At 40.8% G+C, this 15445-nt stretch overlaps 1 pseudogene across 1 annotated transcript; it reads right to left on the reverse strand.

Moving 5' to 3' along the window:
* Positions 1–1106: 1106 nt before the first annotated feature.
* On the reverse strand, positions 1107–15387 carry LOC110076365 (sulfotransferase 6B1-like; annotated as a pseudogene). Its single transcript, XR_013542131.1, has 8 exons — positions 15344–15387; positions 15166–15294; positions 13611–13717; positions 11326–11438; positions 9527–9675; positions 8003–8099; positions 3707–3861; positions 1107–2367 (listed from the first exon to the last, which is right to left on the reverse strand). The product of XR_013542131.1 is annotated as a sulfotransferase 6B1-like (transcript).
* Positions 15388–15445: the final 58 nt, after the last annotated feature.

Consider the following 15445-nt stretch of genomic DNA (forward strand, 5'->3'; position numbering starts at 1 on the left):
AAAACCCAGAAAAAAACAAAAAACACAGAAGACAAAACTTTTGTGGCACGTTAAAAACTAACTGCTATATTTTAATGTAATTTTTTTGTAAAGTCCACTTCCTCAGACATAGAGTGAGTTTCTAATATCACTACATACCTTATCTCAGTTGATTCTCTTTTAAGTCTGGTTTTATGGTGTTGTTGTTTTTTTCCAAAACAGCCACTTGCAGACTGAATAAGGTTTCAATCCCATGTACATACTGTATATACACAGAGCTTGAAAATAATATGAATTAAGGCATCAACATTAACTTTGTTACTTTTTTGGAAAAGGTTCCCAAATCTAATGTTTCAAAAGCAATGTTGGATAAGTAACTTGAATAGGAATGTTAGTTGTCATGTCTGGTGCAGAGGGTACATGCCATCCCACCTCCCTTTTTATGACTCAAACCTAGATGTATATATTTGGACTACAGTACCCCAACATTGAGAACCATTGATCCAGAAACAGGCAATTGTTTAACATAGCTTCTTTGGCATTACATAGTAAGAACTTCTGACTGAAAAACCAGGTATGATTAGACCCTGGCTATTCTCCCTCTCTCCCTCTCCCTCCCTCCCTCCCTCCCTCCCTCCCTCCCTCTCTCTCTCTCTCTCTCTCTCTCTCTCTCTCTCTCTCTCTCTCACACACACACACACACACACACACACACACACACACACAAAAGGGGGACAGACTTTATGTTTTCTCAGCTGAATTTCTATCCACTTTCACTCAAGCCTGAATAGACCTGGAATAAGTAGCTGTCTTTCTCAATCTTTAGAGCAATGACAACTTAACAGCTGGGAACATAAGTTTTAACTAGAGGGTTGTAGAAGAAATAGGGTAAAACATAAAAGGCTTGGTGTTCATACATTGCTGGCAGTGTACCTCGTTTGCTGTGTTGGGAAGATCTGTGCAAATTAGTAGCATCCATTTTGTGGCCCATTAGAAGTCCTAATCCTGACACAAGAGATGTCAGAGTCCTGTCTGCTGTAACCAAGGTAAAGAAATATCCTTTGAAGTTTAGTTGTGTACTTCTGAAGTACCCCACAGGCAAATGCAAATGTTATCCTTACAAAATGTACAGCAATAACAAAAAAGAGTTTATTATAATGGAGATCATTAGTCACAGACACCAAACACAAACAACACTCTACAGATTTCCTTTTGAAAATACACATACATTCCTCTTGATGTAATGAGTAAAGTGACACCCCAGCAAATACTCATATGCCAGGTGGGAACAGCAGTACTTAAAAGTAACTTTTCAAAGATCTGGTAATGACTTAATTTCAAACTAATTCCTTGGCAATGAAATCATTGAATAATTACAGTATTTACTTCCACATGTTTGACCTACAAAGCTAATGGAACAGACAGCTCTGCTGTGAAAAAAAGGGGATTTATGAATATTGTTCCATCACACTTCCTTAAAGATTTTGTCTGAGTTCCATATACATGGTGAAGAATTTTTGGTGATGAGTTATTATGCAAAATGAAGCTGAACTATCAAGAACTATAATTCTCTAAAGTTAGAAAAGTAATATAAAAGTAAAATAAAATGTAACTTTGGATTTATTTAGGATTAGGCTGGATGTTGATAATTACTCTCTTAATCAAATGAGAGATAAAGTCTTCTGCCCTCACCTTGACGGAAAAATGGTCTATGTTTACTTTGAGTTACAGCTTTGACCAACCAGATTCTGTTCAAATTATCAAACTGCAGAGGAACAACAAAGTTGCTAATATTTTTATCAGAAAGGGATCCTGTGCCTTTAATATGATGTGAAACTTTTCCTTTCGCTACACATGCATGTTGGAAAAAGTCATACTTGCTGAATTTCCTTAACCTTTTAAAATCACAAGAATCCTGCTTCCCAACCCTAGGAAAAGGAGCAAATTTGGATAAGTGATGGAAACACTCAACTACACTGCTTGTTGGCCCTCTTCTGAAGGAAGATATTGGCAGGGTTGGACAGTAATAGTATTAGTATGTTACCGCAACACCAACATTTGATAGATGAACAAGTTCTATTTGGCATATGGGCTTGTGGCCTGCAATCCACTTGCGTCTGTGAAGTGTCCTGCAGTCCATGGACGCTTCGGTCAAATAAAATCAGTGGTCTTGGTTCTTTGTAATAGGGCAGGCAAGCATTTCAAGCAGGAAGTCCCTGATGTTGGGAAAGAGTGAAGGCAAGAGGAGAAGGCAGCGATGACAGAAGACAAAATGGTTGGACAGTGTCATCGAAGCTACCAACATGAACTCTGGGAGGCAGTGGAAGACAGGAGGGTCTGACATGCTCTGGTCCATGGGGTTATGAAGAGTCGGACACGACTTAACGACTGAACAACAACAAGACAAATGACTTCCTTGGGATGAAGATTAGGGAAAGATCTGAATACCCCTACACAGGCATACGGTTCCTTGCCTATAGTGATCACTGATGACCTCCCTTAAGAGGTCCAGTTTATCATTGGGCAAAGTTTCCTAACATTGGAAACTGCAACTTAACTCGCTTTTTCTCAATGATTGATTTGGAGTTAAATCACTGTGACAAAATTGGGATTCATTTGCAAGTTGATTCCCCTTTTGCAGGAGATTCAAATGGTTGTGTTTGTTGTTGTGCTTGTTTTGAGAGAAAATATCTCATCCCTTTCTAATTACATGTTTTGCATCTCATCTAATTTCACCCTCCCTGACAGAGCACTTGCTTTGAAAGAAGATGACTCTAAGCTCAATTCCTGGTATCTCCAGGTAAGCTGGAAAAATTCCATCTTAACAGAGAAGAATCATTGCCAATCAGTACAGACAAAGCAAGTGGCAAAAATCCTCTTATCTAGCCACACCAGTAGCATACCATTTGGCAGCAAAATACCCCAAGTTAAGAAATCACTATAGACACAGTCATTTGTACAGTGAGTCATACAATTCAGCATGCAACTGATAATGTCCATGGTGATTCCTTAACTTAGGGCAATTTGCCTGCAATGTTTGCGCTACACTAGCAGAACTAAGGAAAAGATTTGTGCCACTCTGAGTTAAATCCATGCTCTGATTTGGCACAACTCAGCTTCCTGAGCTAATACTTGTTCTTTTACATGCCAGACCCTTTACTGATGCCTTACTAGCTAGCTCTAGTGTAGCCTTTAATATTCTACAGCTGCAGCCCTGGACACACTTACCTGAGAGTAAGCCTCTTTGGGACCAATGATCTGCATCAGCACGTGCAAAGTTTTACTACTAATCAAAATGAAATAGAGGACACCAGACTTCTCATTTCTGCCGGCTCTAAACAAGTCTATTGTGAAACATGTTACGAGCTATAACAATATGTTGTTTTTGTTATGTGCCATCAAGTCCCCAACTTATGGTGACCCTATGAATGAGCGATCTCCAAAATGTCCTGTCCTAAACCTCCCTGCTCAGCTCTTAAAAATTCAAGCCTTTTCGTTCCTTTAGGGACTCAACCTATCTATTATTTGGTCTTTCTCTTTTCCTGCTGCCTTCCACTTTTCCCAGCATTACTGTCTTTTCCAGATAATCCTGTCTTCTCATGAAGACTCATACAAGAGTGTGGATTATCTTGGCCTTGGTCACCAGTGACACATCCATACACTTCATTATCTTTGATGATGATCAAGATAGCAAGCAAGCACCAACTTTATTTTTAAATCAGTTTACCTTTGCGGAAGAGAAAAGGCCCAGCTGCCCCATGCATCTCCTGCGATCTCTCCCGCACTGCTTGGAAGTGCTCTGTTGGCAATAGCCTGAATTTGCTCCTCTGTAGCAGCAAAACCAAAGAATTCAGCTATCTTCTTTATTCCAGCAATCAAATCCTGAAAGCAATGTAGTGACATGGTCAGTAAAGTAGACCACTCAATAGTGCATTTGAGACAATCAGGCAATACTCAGTGGCTTGCCTTGGCTCAGTCTTGAGGAAGTAATTAAAGGCACAGCTGTCACTCACCACTGGCCATAAGTCACATGCAAGCAGTTGAAGAATCAACAGAAGCTAAAGCTTTCAGGACAAAGGGACAGTCTGGTTCAGATGGGCTTTGGATGTTCAAATCTCTCCCCTCCATAAAACACCAAGCACATGCCACATTACAAAATCCCCATTAGTTTGAATAATATGAATTGGGAGAAGTGCTGTCCAATTTAAATGGCTGTCACTAGAAAAAGAAATGCCTTTAATGCTGATTTTTGTGATTGTCACAGCATGGGCTTTCCTCCACTGTCTTTTCCTTTTTCCATTTTTTTTCCTTTTAAACATTTTATTAGTTTTTCAATCTATCTACATTCAATTTGTGCTTGTTAAATATCGTGTTACATGGGTTGCTGTAATTATTTGTTTTTTACGTCTTGGTGTCTTCTTAGTTGTCTCCTCAAAATCTATATATTTTTTAAACATTTAAATCATTCATGTGGATATTTTAGCATACAATATTGGCTACTATCATAATATTGCTCTCATAGTATACAATGTTCTCAAAATCCTCTAGTCACATACCTAATAAAAGTAATTCCAGTTCCAAATCCATATAATTTTGAGGTGATTTAACCAACGAACTTTGTATTTTATACCAATAATAACTGAATAGGTTCCCAACATAATAGATGTTACCTAAAGCATTTTATACACATTTTCTTTATATAATTGTTTAGCCATTTCTATCTCCACATTTTCTATCATGTCTATATCAATATCATATCTAATGTATATCATTAAGTACTATTTGTTTTGCCCCGTCCTTATATCTAGTTTTAATATACCTTAAAAACCACCGTGTTATGCCTTTACTCTGATTAGTGATCCCTTATTTCAATTTAATTCCCTTTTTTCATATATAAGATATGCCCCTTTATGATTTCAGAAGTTAGGTACAGTGGTGCCTCGCTTAGCGAGTGCTTCGCTATGCGATGAATTCGCATAGCGAGGGGGTCCGGGCCATCGCTGGAGCGTTCGCTCAGCGATGGCCCCTATAGCGTTTTTTCGCTTTGCGATGATCGCTAAGCAATTCGCTTAGCGATTTTCGCAGAACGAAGCGGGGAGAACAGCTGATCGGCGGTTCCAAAATGGCCGCCGGAAGGTCCGCGCCGCATTTTCGCGCCCTGCCCTCGCTTACCGAGGGCGCGAAAATGGCGGCGCTATGGAAAAACATCGCTTAACGGTGAGTTTTAAAGCCATAGGAACGCATTGAACGAAGTTCAATGCGTTTCTATGGCTTTTTTATTCCCGTTTAGCGATGTTTTCGCATAGCGAAGGTTAATCCGGAACGGATTAACCTCGCTATGCGAGGCACCACTGTATATACAGTACATGATTTCAATGTTGAGGGCCACCTTAGTATTTTTCCTTTTTCTCATCTTTCTAAGTAACTCCTTCTCTTATTTGTCTTTTCCCAATTCCTGTTTCTGTCTCTCTAAACATTCTGCCATTCCTTGTATCATATGAAAACATTTTATGCACTTGATCTATCGCCAATAGATCTTCCAGGCTATTTTTAATTAATTCTGCTGAGTTTCTCCCCTTATCTTCCTTTAACACAGCTAAAATTCTCCTTGGCTCTAGAGTTAGAATTAAATCTCCTAAATTTCCTCCTCTGATTTCCTCCAGTCCTTCCTTTGGTTGGCATACATCATCCACCATTGTCACATTTCGTTCATTATTCCCTGTCTCCTGTTGAATATAGTCCTTCTTTAGTTGCTCCTTAAATGATTTCACCTCTTCATTATGGGATCTCACTATTTCTAAGATTGCTTGAAGGGTAGATTTTGTTTCATCCCAAAATTTCCCTTGTTGTAGCATTATGTCCCAAGATGCCAAGTACTTGTATTTCAAGTGAAAGATGTCGAGTAGCTTAGAGCAGTAGTCTAGTTTCATCAATAATTGTTTCAATAAGTCCACTTTAGTAAACTGATGACCTTTAGGGTTAATTTGGAATCCAGTCTCTGACATAGGTTGACATCCCTGTTCACTCTATGTTTGTATTAGACTTTCTATATTTTAGTCAATTCTCAGAAAAAAAGGAAAGTCAAAACAGAGTTCTAAGTTTGAGTATTCAAGGTCATGTTCTTAGCTTTTTGCCAACACTGAAGATAGCCGTAACAAACAGTTTAACTCCCAGCGTTGTTTGGCTAAAATACTTTTAAGAGGACAATTTCATAAGTTTAATGCCAAAGTAATACCAAACTTCCTTCCTTGAAGTATAAATAAGTGCTTAATTAATGTCCAATTTATTTTCTTTGCATCTCTTTGCGTCTCTTTCCCCTTCTCCAGATCCACCACTGCTCTATTTAGTGGTGGGGCTAAGAGATGCTTATTTCTGTTAAAGGGTTTATCATAGAGCAGTATAGTTAAGATTTTGTATCTCACCCAGTGGTAACGATGATGTTAAATTAGCTGATTTATTGCTTCTTTGTTTGCTGGCTGCTGATGATTTGCAAGCAGGCTAATTCAGCCGCTTGTTTCCACTTGCTGGTTGATTGGGGAGTTTCCTGGATCAAACGTGGATAACCACCATCCCCCCGCCCCTCGTGATCAATAGGCTTCTCCCCCATTTCACCACCTCTTTGGGGTGATTTTAATCCCCTAGGGCAGTGGTCCCCAAACTTGGGCCTCCAGATGTTCTTGGACTTCAACTCCCAGGATTTCTGGCCAGGATTTCTGGGAGTTGAAGTCCAAGAACATCTGGAGGTCCAAGGTTGGGGACCACTGCCCTAAGGGGTCCCAAACAGGTTAGAATTCAGGCCAGGGGATGGAGATCCATCCTCCTCCTGCTGTCTCATTGCAGCGTCAAGCCGCCACTCCTGTCATTTCCTAATTAGCTTGCTTCATTCTGTGATTGTGTCTGATCATATCAGAAACATGTTCTTCCTTTGTAAGTGTGATTTCTAAGGCAAAAAAATTGGTTCAGTTATGTCTCTCAGACATTACTGCAGCTCAAATGGTGGCTCTTTTCAAAGGTATAGATTGCACCTGAAGCTTATCAGAAAAAAGAACACCAGTCTTCTCTAACACAAGCTGAAATCCAGTAGTATGTTGCAACTAGAATATGCCCATTGAATTAATTGAGTTTATACAAGTGTTGATTGACCAAGTCTTAAGGATTCAATGGGCTTACTCAGGTTGCAATTTACTACTGGACTCCAGCCAATGTATATATTTTCTACTTTCAGTACGATCAGTTATAATAATTACTTGTTTTGTAAACCTATTTTAGCTGCTGTACAGCCAGTGAGCACTTCTTTGCTCAAAAGACCATTAAAACTAGAGCTTCGAAAGTTACTCCCAGAAAGTAACTGATTAGCTTCCATTCAAATTCCCAAGAGAGTAAACCATTACTCTTATAGTGAAAAGTTGCTCTTTGTGTTTCCATTTCTCAAGAATAACTAGAAAGTTTACTTTCCATTAAAAATATATATACCCAAATGCTACAACTCAAGTTCTGATTGAAACAGGCTAGCAATTTCAAAGTTCATAGTACATTAGTGAGTAGCACGATTGCTGACGGCTGTGCTATAGATTTGAGATAGCTATTCTTTAGGAGAGGGGATTCCTTAACTGCTGGAAATGTCTGACTATCACTGTGAAGCCTATCACACATCTTCTTTAGTTTCCAAATCAGCTCTCTTTCTTTTAAATTAGTCTTCTGGACATAGACATACACATGTGACTGCTCAGTCATGAAGATCTGCTGGAACCAAGTCTCTGAAAGACTAACAGACTTCAGCTTGTATTGACATGCAATCTGTAAAATATGGCTTGGCTCCTAGACTGCTAAATCATTCTATCCATGTCTCTCAGACACCAATTTGAGCCTCAGGACACAGACAAGCATCACTGCCTTCTGACTTGGACAAATTGTCCAGGAGCTTGATGTCCAGTCACAGCTGGCAAAACAAGATCAGTTTGGGGCAGCCACTTTATATTTACGCATAAGAATAATCCTCACTGGTGACTGTGAATATGCCCACCTCTTTTAATTCTTCGTATGTCAAGATCGGAACATTTTCATCATCCATATGTTTGTTCCAAGTGACTGCATGGTCAAAATAGGGGTTTCTAAGGCAACTGCAGATCAGACAGAGGCAACACATCAGAATGGCTTTTATTGTTTGTCACATTCTCTTGAAGGATCCAGGGCAGCTTGCAGTATTTAAAAGAAACAAAGTCAAAAGCCAAATAATAAATAATTAACAAAATTTAAAAAGCATTAAACAAATATCACATTAAAATTCAAAATAAGAACAATACGTATTTTAAAAAACTCCCTTAAAAATCCCCTTGGTAAACCAGTCATTTAAAGGAAAGCCTGCCTGATGAGAAAGGTCTTTGTCTACTTGTGGTAGGACACTAATGATGGGGCCTGCCTGGCCTCCTGTAGGAGGGAGTTCCAAAGTATGGGAGCAGCAACAGAGAAGGCCTTCTCCTCTGTCCCCACCAAATGTGCCACCAAATGGGTGGTGGAACTGAGAAAGGCCTTCTCTCATGATCTTAATATCCAGGTAGGCTCATAGAGGGCCTCCCTTTATGCCCTTGGATGGTTTCTGCTGACAAGGAGCCATCAAAACCTAGCAGCAAACTACTTTTCAACTGTTTTATTATGTTCATATAATAACCGGGTTAATATCAAATGTTGCAGAAATGGATGTTCACCCATGAAACAGGTCTCCCTTTTCCTTTCCTGCAGGAGGTACAGGAATCTGTTCCACCAGCAGTGAACATTCTACTGGCAGATGAACACTACTCTCTGTGTCTATCCATGGGAGTCACCTACACTCCAAAGGGAAGAAAGAATGTGATTATTCTTAAAAAGATTCCCAAAGAGTATTGTTGTTTGATTTTGTGTCCACGTGAATAGAGCTAGCAGCTAAAGATTGCGATAAACATTCTCAGTTCAGTTTGATCTGAAGGCAGGCTGCAACCATCTATGACCACTGGCACTGACATGATGCCCACAATTATGACACTGTCATGTCCAGTGCACCGATTGTGTAGGATTTATGTTCCTTCCAAGACTTGCAAAGTTTAATATGACTGGATGATGAGATAACAGAAATGTGTGCATATGCATGCTATCCAGAGTTTGTTGGACTCCCAACAAGCATCAGCCGCAAACACCATGGCTGAAGATCAGGTAGGATGGGAAATGTAGGCCAGCAGCATCTGGGGGACCTCTGTTTCCGTACCTTTGGGCACACCAGGGAAAATGATGCTCCTGTTGCACCACTTTTCTTTCTCTTAAAAAACCATTAGTTCTTTCAGGGTCAGAATCGCCAATGAAGGCACACAGGTTGCAGAGGTTCCAGATGCTCACTCCCCAGCTCAGCTTTCCGCAAAACGAATGCTTCCCCTCCAAACTGTACCTCCACTGTCAGGAAGCCACTCAAATGCCAAAACACTGCTGTTCGGAAAGGCCACCTCTCCTCCAGCGAGTGTGCCCATTCTGATGGGTAGAACCTAAACTTAGTCAGCCTAAGATATTCCATTTCTCAAACACATTCAAAAGTAAAACAATACCTTGTCCATTCATAAACCTTGAAAAAAATTCTTCCCAAGAGTTATAACTGGGAACGCTTGGAGTGCTGTTGTGAAAATGGAAAAAGGAGGCAGCCGTATCTTTAGGATTTCGAAACAACACCAGCACCTAAAATGAGAAAACAGGACAACAATGTTCAGCTGCTCTTCACTTGGACAACAACAATAACAACAAATGGAAAAAGTTACCAGATACTTTGCCCTATTTAAGTGACAATGGGGGTGTGGTGAGGGTAAGTGTGCAATATACTCACAAGGGGCCTAGTATGGATTCAGCTTAATAATCATTAACAAGACTGCAAATCTGTGAGAGGCAAGAATAGGAACATGGCAAGGTTACTTCACTGCAAAGCATCGTTCTCCAAGGAAATCAACCTCATCTGCAGGGAAGAGAATTTAAGATCAAAAAGCAGGCCAAAGAGCTTAAGATTGCCAGGAAGAACAGAGGGCAATATGAGAGGAAGAACAATGGCAACAAGTAAGAGCAGGTGGCTGGGTGTACATCCTCAGTCCTATGGAAACACAGCAGGCTTTACTGCTTGTGTCTAATGGATTCTTGCCCTCCAGCATTATTTTTCAAATCATCAACTTGAACTCGTTGCTACTGTAAAGCTGAGAAGCTTTTCTGGCTATTAGCTTAAATCTCTGTAAAAAAAATCTATCATATCCCTGCAGAAACCGTTGCTTGTTCTAGCAAGTGTGTTTTCTAAAAGATAGATGCTGGAATCCTACTGGTATTTGCATAAGGCTTGCAGGACCATAAAGAAGGCTGACCACCAAAGAATTGATGCTTTTGAATTGTGGTGCTGGGGGAGACTCTTGAGAGTCCCTTGGATTGCAAGGAGAACAAACCTATCCATTTTGAAAGAAATCAACCCTGAGTGCTCACTGGAAGGACAGATCCTGAAGCTGAGGCTCCAATACTTTGGCCATCTCATGAGAAGAGAAGATTCCCTGGAAAAGACCCTGATGTCGGGAAAGAGTGAAGGCAAGATGAGAAGAGGACGACAGAGGATGACATGGTTGAACAGTGTCATCGAAGCTACCAACATGAATTTGACACAAAGTATTCTAGCTCTTCATATTTCATGAGTTTTGCAATTCTTTGTTCAGTCACTTTCTTCCTTCTGTCCTGGTCACAAACAAATCCTTCTCCAAGGAATTCTCAGCAACCTGCAACAAGTTCACATTCCAAACACCTGCCTGCGTGCCTGTCTGCCTGCCTCTTGCTTGCTTGCTTGCTTTTCTCTCTCTCTCTCTCTCCCCCTCCCTCCCTTCCTCCATCAGCCCCTCCCTCCCTCCCTGCAAGGGCCCAGGACAGCCTCTGTCTTTCTTTATAGTAAGCCATGTTAAATTTAATAATTCTGTGTCTTACAGCAGAACCAAAAATACACAGCCTGAACAATGGCCATTCTCAAAGTAAATCTTAAGGTTTGTTTTTTTCCCTTTTCTGTACATTGCATTCTTCATTTCAAGACGATTGCTCCAAACCATCTCTATTCTGACTTTCACTGTGTGGCTATGTCCTTACTGTTCATTCAACTAAATTTCAAAGTATTTCTATTTGTCAATATACAACGCACTTTCATTCTGGATCTTTAACTGTATTATTTGGGCTGCTTGCTTTTTACTGATTACTGTGAACTGATTATATTCCATGTCCACTAATTAGTTTATTTTACCTGACTGAACATAGATACAACCCACTGTTGACTGCATGTAAGTCAAGCAACTGATTCAGGTTGTGCCCCTTACTAACCTGATACTTTTCTGGATCTCCACATTCAATACATGGCAATTCCTCATTCTCTTGCTTAGTTTTTAAAGTCGTAGCAATCAGATCCTTTACAATGTGAATGAGCCAGTTAATACCTGGAAAAGACAAAGAAGAGGAATTTTCAGGAGATCATCATGTTGGATGAAGGCAGCAAGAGCACTCATTTCCCCAATTTATAAACTTATTTCCACCCAGATATGGTGGACTGCACATTGTGCACAAGCAACACTGAAAACCTTTCCTTACTTGAGGCTGCAAATGGACACTATCAGTCATCATCTGAGTATCCAGGTGTACAGTGCTTCCCAAACCTTTCAGCGCCATGCCCCCTCCTGATGCCTAAGAAGCTCTCCCACCTCCCTACCAGTCCTTTACTTTCATCCAACTCCTTTAAAATGAAAAAAAAAAAAAAAACCAACCCAACTTAAAACTAAAAGAGACTCAATAAAAATTCTATCAAATTAAACACAAGACTAGTTTTTCTGGATAAATCTTAATTTCTAGTAACAATGTCTACCATAAAATTTTGTTTAATCTGGCAATTTTTTTCTCTTTATGAAATTCTCACAGTCTCATTCTACCCCCTCTGGAATTTCTCTACCCCTCCCCAAATGAACCAATAAACTATTATGAGGATCAGGCTGGTTAGGGTTGGTTAAAATAAACTGGGATGGGCAGCAGTGACCCTCCAGATGTTTCCAGACTGCAGCTTCCATCATCGGTTATTACTGGCTGGGCTAGCTATGGTCAGCTGGCCTCTCCCAATGTAGACAAGAGTTTAAGCATGGGAAAGTCTGCTGTCACAAATTAAACTGCACATCTCAAAACAGAACACCCCAGCAATGCAAGGCAAGTGCTTTTTGGGGGCAATGAAAACACTGGCATGCTTCCCTGCTGCGGTGGTACATCCATTCAGACACTAAAGAGCATGGATATGAAATGAACTGCTGAATCAAGACATTTGTTTTGCCATTTTTTGCTAGCAATAATGACAGCTGTCAAAATCAATCTATAACTGAAACAGATTACAAAATGTAACTGGACATGTCAACATTACACACATTTTCCTGGGAGTATGCCTCATTTAATTCACTGGGGCCTCTTTCTGAACAGACCTCTATAAGTCTTCACCATTAATAATTGCAGAAGGGGGCTGAGGAGTACAGTTGCCACTTCCTTACTGCATCCAGATATTCTTGACTACGCCTCCCAGAGGCCCCGACCACTGGCTATGCCAGCTCGGCCTTCTAGGAGTCCTGGGACAAGAATATCTGGAGCCAGAAGCTGGGAAAGCATTGCTTCTTCTCTGCCACCTACTGCCTCCAGCAGGAGTACAGTCACCTCAGAATAAGTTACAAGAAATAGGAAAAAAACACAAGATGCAGAACAAGCTCCTCTTCTCATCCTGGCTCTGTTTGGCTTGACTAGCAGCTCCTAAACATGGCCCTCCTTACTCTCTCCCCATCAGGCGCTGATGCAAAGGCCCAACAGCAGCAGAGTTCCCCTCACCACTCCAGGGAGAACACTGAGGATGCAGGAAAGGGGAGATGGCTGCATCACCTCCGGAGCTCTGCCGCAGGGCAGCACACCTTCCAAAATATGGAGGAGCCCCTAACGAGATCCTTGCATGCCTTCCTCCTATTCCATTACTCACCCAACCAAAAAGAAAGGCAAGGAGGGCCAAAAAATAAATATAACAAAATTAGCATGTGCAAATTCAGCAGAAAAATAATTCTTCATCTCTTCCATGATAGTGGATCAGTCACCAAAGGACATCCCCACTACACAGGAAACCCTTGTTTTTTTTTTTTTTCAAACTTCAAGACATTTAGAGCAACCCTCTGAAAATTCCTGTTGGCAACACTGCAATCATTCATATAATATTTTATTTACCTTTGAAATCCTTATCCTGGATCACCTCTTTGCAATGGCTTGCCCAATGCCACAGCTAAATTTATGTTTATTTTTAACCCTCCTGGGAGTTCTCTAATTCATAGGGTCACCATTAAGGCAGATGTCACCTGACAGCAAGTAACCACAAAAATTAATAGTAGTCCCTAACTAAACTGGTCTACGGAGTTTTCAACAGGTCTCAAGTGCATTAGAAATAATAGGCTGTTTGGTATGCTCTCTCTCTTCACCTTTTAAAGACCAGCAGTTATGTCCATTATCTCATCAACGCTATTAACACCTTCGCTCATACAGCACTAGAAATGTTGTTCCTGCTTGTCACTACAAGTGGCAAAATAATTTTAAGTTGTATTTACCACACTTGGGATAGGACACCAATACTAAGTCATCTTTTCTGCTTTCAAACTTCTCCAGGGCTTGGAATGTTTCTGCACTGGACACGGTAGTCGGGTAGAGAACAGCCCTGGTAAGAGAATAGAAGTTTGTTGATGTTAAGGCCTTTGGATTTTTCCATTGCTTTCTCTATTTCTCTACAAACACCTTCTCAGCCATGGTTGCCTTCTATGTTATCAGCAACTGTGGTGTTGTTAGGACAACAAGTGCCTTTTAAAGGGGTATTCAGAGGGTTAGAAGAATCACAGTATAGGGTGTATGCTTTTATATTTTCTGGATTTTTTAAAGCAAGCCAGCCAAATCAGATCAGTTTCCTTATCCCCTCCCTTTGTATTCTACAGTGGAGAAAACTAGCCCACTTTTTAGTTCTCCTATTTGCCCTCAGAGGTAATCGCTGTTGAAATCAAACAATGTTGGCATGGCAAAATAAAACAGGTACAAAACCTGGATTATTTGAAAGATACACGAGACAAAATATCACATTTAAACTTCCATAACAAGAGGCGTGTTTCACATAAACCTTTGAAGCCTTTGAAATGTAGTCTGCTGACGAAGCAATATGCTTTATACTGTGGATGATACCTTTTATTTAACAAATATTCCATGTTACCTATTATAACTGCACAGAGAACTCCTTCCTAATTCTTTCTGATGTCAATTCTGCAAGCTGTGCCACTGTATACTGCAGCAGCAGATAGAATCAGAGAGCCATGGATATATTCAGACCTTCCATTGTATTCAGTGGAATTTTAAATCAAACTTTCCAGGGACAGAAGCACCATCCTGAGCTCCAGGTTCACATCTAACAGCTGGATTACAGCAAGGGATGGAGAACCTCAGGCTGAAGAGCTGCATGCCACCCCTACCTGTTCCCTGTCCAGCCAACCAGCTTCTTCTCCTCTTACCTCCAATCAGTGATCAGAGATAAGAGACTACTAAAAGCCAGAGCAGTTGTTACGTGGAAGTGAGCTATTTACTGCCTAAGAAACTCTTTCACCATGGCTTGCTCCTGAAGAGACATGCATAAAATTGGGCAACGCTTTGTATGCTTGGTGAGAAAATATCCATATTGGCAAGATTAACATCTAGTCCCACTCACACAGCAAGATTTTGATCCTTGAATCAAAGGTTTGCCTTTCCTAATTTATCACATAATTTCCAGTAGAGAACATCTATATATTGTGAGTTCATAAGTATGCAATTGTTCCCTTCCAGCATCCAAAATTTAGTGTCTCTAATAACAGAAGGATATTCCAAAGCTTTTCAGGGGACAGAGACTAATATGAAATAATCCCTACCCCAGTTTCCTTTCGATATTAGCTCCTGATATGTTTTGGTATCTCACCTAGCCCCACTGGGAACTATACCGACCTGGGGCTAAATACACTGAGAAGGATACAAAGCACACAAAGAGCCAAATGCCACCATACCAGCTCCTGTCTGTGTAAGAGTCTGACAAGTTTAGAGTTGCAATAAAACTCAAACTGGACAGGTCTGCTCTAGTGGTGAATTACTAACAGTAAGGAACAGGATTTCAGCCAAATACGTATTTCCCAATCATTCTGGCATTGAACTGAAGATGTCTTCTGTACCACACCATCATCACTCCTAATTTTAGCGGGCGTGGGAAATCTGTCGAAAGCCCGACTTCAGAAATCACAAGAGCACGTTGTCCCTTATCACGCTGCCGGTGTACGCTGTCGCTGGTCTACTGCCATCTGCTGGCGGCGCGGGGAACATAAACTCGCCCACCTGAGCCACCCAAGGCCGCGAGAAAGAAAGGGCTCGGGCACGCACG

Source organism: Pogona vitticeps, chromosome 1 (genome assembly GCF_051106095.1).
Source record: "Pogona vitticeps strain Pit_001003342236 chromosome 1, PviZW2.1, whole genome shotgun sequence".
Taxonomy (NCBI): domain Eukaryota; kingdom Metazoa; phylum Chordata; class Lepidosauria; order Squamata; family Agamidae; genus Pogona; species Pogona vitticeps.